This window comes from Dipodomys spectabilis, unplaced genomic scaffold (assembly GCF_019054845.1).
Source record: "Dipodomys spectabilis isolate Male_0828 unplaced genomic scaffold, ASM1905484v1 ptg000092l, whole genome shotgun sequence".
Classification (NCBI taxonomy): Eukaryota; Metazoa; Chordata; class Mammalia; order Rodentia; family Heteromyidae; genus Dipodomys; species Dipodomys spectabilis.
In genome coordinates this window covers 2,215,460-2,221,957 of record NW_024870769.1, presented here as the reverse complement: position 1 = coordinate 2,221,957, position 6,498 = coordinate 2,215,460, and positions in this window count along the sequence as shown.

Here is a 6,498-nt window from a genome sequence, read left to right as displayed (position 1 = left end):
AAGCACAGTCCCCAGTAGTGGTAGAAGTTTTTATGGAAAAGCTCAGGAACGTGGACTACTAGATGTGTATACTGAGACATGACTTTGGACCAGATGGTGGCCTTAGTTCCACTTATTTTTTGATGTGCTAGTGTTAGTTTCCAGAGTTGCATTCCTGTCCTGAATGGGTTCTTTCACTTCTATGATCAGTAAGATAAGAAGACATTCTGAATCCCTTCCCATGGAGAGTAGGGTAGGAGGAAGGGAGAGATAAGAGAATGAAAAAAAAATTATTTTTAAAACTCTACCTAAAAACATCCTGGTTATTGAGTTGTAAGCATATTTAGGTGTCTGTTCCTGTTATAATCCAAGCTAGGTAAAAATTGTTAATAGGCAGATTGTAATCCAGGCTGGCCAGACATACATGCAAGACCCTCTTTGAAAAATAACAAAGGCAAAAGAGAATAAGAGCATGGCTCATGCCTTCTTAGATAGAAAAGACCCTAAGTTCACTCCCCACCTCCCTCCCGTTGTACCCTAAAAAAAAAAAACCACTCTGTAAACTTAATGATATTTCTATCCTTTGGAATCCATGTTGGTGCAGACCTGGTGTTTTTGGTTGAAAATTCTGAGAATTCTGTCTACTGTATAGTTACCCTTACCCTGGTAAATGATGGTAAATACTTACCCCTGTGAGGAATGATCACAGAGCAGGGATATTATTTAAATGTATTTGAAGATCCTTCCTAAGTAGATCTAGGCTCTCCCAACCAATTGCATTTTTTAGTTCCTGGATGTAGAAACTAGTGAGAAACTGATTTTCCATTACCATGATCAATGTCAGGCTACTCCTTACCAATTCTCAAGTTTTGCCTTTTTTCATTTTTTTTTCCAGGTGTAAGGTGGGGACAATTATAACATTAGCTGTCTTAAACCTCTACCCTTCTATATTAGAATATCAGCAACTTAAATTTATTCACAGACACATGCCTTGGCACTCAATAAGTTAAGATGTCCACTGAGCCTCCTACAGCCTCATACACCTAGCCTTCAAGGTGCATGCATCCCATCATCAAACTACATTGATACTACATTAGAATGGTAGCATCTTCTATCATCAATTCTATCCTGAAGAAGTCACATCAACCACTACCAACTTCTCTAAGTTTTCTGAGATACTTTCAATCATGACATGTTTTATTATCTTAGTTATATGTCATCTAGGCCTTCCCGGTAAAAATATAAGTCTCAAACAATCTAATTCCAGTCTCAAACAATCTAATTGTAAGGTATATTAAATAGGTAGGTTTCTTTAGGTAGCTGAAGAGAGCACACGCGCTATCCAGGCAGGAAAAGAAGTTTATTTGCCGAACTGCTGCCCCCACCATGCATGGTGGAGCAGCATGGCTGAAAAGGAAAGGGGGGGATGACCCACCTCTGGGCCAGACCTTATCTAGGCCAGGGACAGGAAGAGGTGTGGCCACACTGGATCCGGATGTGACCTCAGCGGATGCAGATGTGACCTCTTCCAGGTGTCCATTGAGGACTGCATCAACAAGGAATGCCTGGTTTATTATTGCACTCAAGTTTGGCCACAGTACCAACTGGATAATCACTCTCGATGGCCCAAAGATGGGACTCTTGACTATGTCATTCTCAGAGATTTAGATGATTTTTGCCCTCACAATGGTAAATGGTCTGAGCTCATTCATATTCAGCCACTCTTTGCTCTCCCAGACAACCCTGCCCTATGCCAATCATGCCCGGCCTTTCCACTCCTCCTGGCACGTGGAGAACCCAACTCTGAGAGCACGGCCCCCCTCCGGAGCCTAATGTGCCTGACCCTCTTTTTGACTCTGCCCCTCTTCCTGCTGACCATCTGGTGCCTTCCCCACCTTCTTCTTCACTTTCCTTCCCTTCACCCTCTCTGCCTTCCCCTCCCCCCCCTGCAGCTTACACACGGTCTCACACTGGCAGTACACCACCTCCACCAGACCCCATGTTCCCTTTGCGAGAGGTGGCAGGGCCTGAAGGTATAATTAGAGTGCATGCACCATTCTCAGTGTTTGGTATTACTCAGATTGGGATCTTATGCCCAAGATTCTAATAATCATGTCAAGCAGTTTAAGAACCTGGCTCAGACCTATGACCTTACTTGGCAGGACATACATCTAATGCTATCCTCTACCCTTACCACTGAGGAAAAGGAAAGGGTATGGACTCCGCCCAGGCACATGCTGATGACGCCCACCGCTTAGATATTAACTTTCCAGTGGGAACAACAGCTGTGCCTAGGGAAGAGCCCAATTGGAATTATCAACATGATGCTCCTGGGCAGGAAAGCAGAAATAGGATGATAACTTGCTTAGTGGCTGGCCTTCAAAAGGCAGTCTACTCCCTGTTAATTATGACAAAGTAAACCACATTACTCAAAGGCCCTCAGCAAGTTCTGCTGACCACCCCCACAGCAGTCAAACTCAAGGGACAGCCACAATGGATTCATCTGTCAAGAATAAAAAGGGGGGCTAGGAAGGTGGCTCACTGGTAGAGTGCTTGCCTTGCATACATGAGGCCCTGGGTTCGATTCCTCAGCACCACATAAGCAGAAAAAGCAGAAGCGGCTCTGTGGCTCAAGTGGTAGAGTGCTAGCCTTGAGCTGAAGAGCTGAGGGACAGCGCCCAGGCTCAGACTTCAGGCCCCTCGACTGACCAAAAAAAAAGAAATAATAAAAAGGGCTCCTGGGGGCTGGGAAGTTGGCTCAGTGGTAGAGCGCTTGCCTTGCATGCCTGAGGCCCTGGGTTCGATTCCTCAGTACCACATAGGCAAAAAGAAAAAAGCCGGAAGTGGCGCTGTGGCTCAAGTGGTAGGGCACTAGCCTTGGAGCTGAAGAGCTGAGGGACAGTGCTCAGGCCCAGAGTTCAGGCCCCACAAACGGACCAAAAAATTAAAATTAAAATTAAAAAAAAAAAGGGCTCCTGCTCCTGCCCCATCTAGACCAACACTGACCTCCAGGTACACCTGTTCCCCCCTTGGGCCTACCAAGGAAAGGCTATCTTGAATCCCTGAAGATCTGGGTGAGTACACTGGGCTAACTGTTCTCCTCTCCACACACCTCACTACCTCATCCCTTAGGTTACTTCCAAGCCATGGACATCCAATCTTTTCAGTAATATTTTTCCTTCTCATCTTTGTCCAGCCTCCTGCCTGAGAAGACTTCCTCCAGACTTCATCCAAGAGACTGGCTTCCTGCAGACATCATCTAAGGATTCATGCCTACCAAGGGACAACTGCTGCTCTCTGCCTTCTCTGGGAGGGGACCACATTCTGACGCCCCCTTGTCAGCAGGAAGTAGCCAGAGAGAATCTGCGCCCCATTTCATGATTATTAAAAGGCTGGAATGTAAGGTCCACTCCTGGATGGTGAGCAGACCCTACCCAGTACCTGTGTCACCTAGGCAACTGGGACACCTGGAAGAGGTCACCCCCGCATCCGCTGAGGTCACATCTGGATCTGATGTGGCCACACCTTTCCCCACTCCTATCCTAGATAAGGCCTAGCCCAGGGCCAGACACCTTCTTTGCCAGCTGTGTGGAGTGCCAACCTGGCCTGGTCCCAGCAGGTCTACTGAATAAACCTACCCCTTACCTGAATACCACGTGCGTGGTGCTGTTCTTACTCGGCCTCTTTTTAAAACCTAACACTAATATTCTCACATCCCAAGTTTTTCTGACTCTTTCCTATGCCACATAACTTCTAGCGTTATCTCCTGTGTGTTATGCCATCTTTGTGATCTGTTAAGACCATCTCGAGATATCCCAGTTCAAGCATTGTATCATGCATGAAATCCCCTAGCATTCTCCTGTGAAGCTTTTGTTGTTGTTGGTGGTGGTGGTGTTAGTCATGGGTCTTGAGCTCTGGGCCTGGGTACTGTCCCTGAGCTCTTCAGCTCAAGGCAAGCACTCTACCATTGGAGCCACAGCACCACTTCTGATTTTCTGGTGGTTAATTGGAGCTGAATCTCACTTTCCCACATGGGCTGGCTTTGAACCATGATCCTCAGATCTCAGCCCTCCTGAGTAGCTAGGATTACAGGCATGAGCCACCAGCGCCCCGGTCCTATGAAGCTTTGAGTCTTCCCCAACTCTACTCCTGGGCATTTCATTCAGAGTGCAACCTATTCAGAAGCAGGACTATATTTCCCCTATAAGATATGCTGAAAGCTAGTTATTTGGAGTCAATGAGTGTTAGCAAGGGTGGGTCTTTCGGAAGACACATGTCATGCTGATGCTGCTTCCACAGATAAAGCCTTTGCAGGATAGGCAAGGGCAGGCTGCTCTCCTGTCAAATTGAGGGGTACTTCTGCCAGCTCAGAGATTCAAAGAAACCTGAGGATTCAAGATTCTTAGGCTTTCCCAAGCCCCTGATGGGAAGTTCTGTTCTTTTCCTGTCAGCAAGCTGACTTGTATTCAGCTTCCTTTGGAGCCTTGTCACCCTCAATTTGAGCTTGATCAGCACAGTCAACCCTGCAGCTGCAGAAGGTGATATTTTCCTTAAAGGGTTATGGAACAACTATGGCTCTCACAGCATGCCTTGGGTTAAGTAGTTAACCTAAATCTATTGTCATTTCCTTCCAATGCAGTTAACACTAGATAACCAACATTTCAGTCTTCATGATTCTCACTGGTCTCATTCTACTGTAGTGACACAGATGTTGCCTGGCCAAACACTTCAGCTTTCACTTACACTTCATCCATACCCACTGCCATATAACTGACTCAGAGGATTCTATCCTTAGTGTCTGCTTCCTAAAATCATTTCTAGCACCAAACATTCCTCCACCCAAAATTAAAATAGAAGACAAATATTCTCATACAAATAATTTATTTGGAAAGGAACCTGGGGTGACCAGATGTAAACGGGGGATGGAGGAATGGAAAAGGAAAGAAAGAATGCTAAGGTAAGAATGTATTATTGGGTTGGAAATGTATGGGGACTGGTGCTCATTCCCACAGGACTTCCTGAGGAGGCTTATGAGATGCATCTCAGAACTGCCTAACAGGAGATGGAATGGGGAGCATTTGTCTGGGGACTGGTGCTCATTCCCACAGGATTTCCTGAGGAAGCTTATGAAATGCATCTCAGAACTGCCTAAACAGGAGAGGGAGTATTTATATATTGACTTCCACCTCCAATTACTCAAAGATGGATCATTAGTGCCCCCTTATCTTTGGACTGCCAATGTATGAGGCAGAGGGATTAAAGTGGGCCTCCCAAACCACAGTGTCAGAGAATATCTGTGAGAAAAGGCCATGGCATAACCCCAAGACAAAGAGCTTCCATGTGAAGTTGTCAGAAGCCTGCTTGGAAGTGTTTTACAGCAGTACTGGAATGCAAACTGTGGCCCAGAGGATTTATGGGCCTCACAAGGTGTCCAAGGCAATTATAAGCAATAGATAGTTTATGACACAATGTAAAAAAAAATCCAGATAACTGTTAGAGAATACATATATATATACATATATATATATATACATATATATATACATATATATATATATATATATATATAATTTTAAAGAATGGTTTTTATTTATATAAATCAACATTCCAAAGCTTGGGAAGTAAAAACTTAATCATTTTAGCATACTATTTTGAATGAACAAGTGGCCCTTATATATTTGTTTAGTGACCTTTATAATATTTATTTATTTATTTATTTATGTATTTATGTATGTATGTATGTATGTATGTATGTATGTCAGTTGTGGGCTTGAACTCAGGGCCTGGGTGCTGTCTCTGAGTTGTACTACTTGAGTCACAGCACCATTTCCAATTTTTGAGTAGTTAACTGGAGTTTCACAGGGACTTTTCTGCCCAGGTTGGCTTCAAACTGTGATCCCCAAATCTCAGCCTCCTGAGTAGCCAGGATTACAGGCATGAGCCACGGGAGCCCAACTTACATGCACAGCTTATCTTTAATTTTTTTTAAAGCCTAAAAAGTGAAATGATGATAGATTAACAATACTTGTTGTGCTTGCAGGGTTTGACTAATAAGAAACAATCTTACTTGCTAAGAGAGAGAAGATCTCATTTTTTAAGAATGAAAAAAAAATACTGGGGGGTGGGGGGAGAGGGAGAGGGGAGTAGTTGTGGAGGTGGGAAGGAAGGGATGGTAGGGGAAAACAAAAGAGGAGACAACAATGCTCCATAGGAAATGTACTCATTGCCTTGCTCATGTAACTATAACCCCTCTGTACAGTATTTTTACAATAAAATGTACAAAAAAACAAAAACAAAAAAAAACTCAGGAAGCTGAGGAAGGAAGGATAGTCTGTTCAAAGCCAGGACTATAAAGCATGACTGTCTCAAAAAAAATTTTTTTTAAGTACCTGTAAAGGTTGGGCACCTATGGCTTATGCCTGTAATCCTAGCTACTTAGGAGGCTGAGATCTGATGATTACAGTTCAAAGCCAGCCTTGCGCAGAAAAGTCCACGTGACTCTTATCCGTAATTAACCAC